General features: G+C 47.9%; 1 long non-coding RNA gene across 2 annotated transcripts in view; it reads left to right on the top strand.

Moving 5' to 3' along the window:
• LOC119585129 overlaps positions 1-436 on the top strand; it is a 30,004-nt gene that overhangs the window by 10,251 nt on the left and 19,317 nt on the right. The gene's annotated exons all lie outside the window — the stretch shown is intronic.

Genomic DNA, 436 nt, shown 5'->3' on the forward strand with positions numbered 1-436 from the left:
TGCAGGAATTCGCCCTTGCATGCCCTCTATCCCATTGCTGCAATGGCTCCATCACTCCGCCATCTGCAGCGCCCGTCACCATCTCATTTCCATCGCGCCAAACAGCCCCGGCGCCGTCCTCGTGACAGATGGTTTTGTATGATAAGTCAGCGCGAGAATCATAATTACATTCATGTTTATCCAAGATGACTTGTAGATTCTAGGGTGTCTCTGTATGGTCGTTGCGGAGGGACTTTCTCGAAAATTTCTCTGGAAGTGTTTTCTTTCGATCAATTGCGTATGGATGTTTTGGCGGTAATGGCAGTGTCGGCGAGTATTTGACTGTCAATCTGTCTGTCGGGGTGTGTAATACTTTCTTTTCTCTTCTTTTTCTTCCGCCTTTCGCTCTCTCCATTTCTTACCTCCCACTCGGCTGTGATTTCTGTCTCTGTCTTAG

This window comes from Penaeus monodon, chromosome 19 (assembly GCF_015228065.2).
Source record: "Penaeus monodon isolate SGIC_2016 chromosome 19, NSTDA_Pmon_1, whole genome shotgun sequence".
NCBI classification, from domain to species: Eukaryota; Metazoa; Arthropoda; class Malacostraca; order Decapoda; family Penaeidae; genus Penaeus; species Penaeus monodon.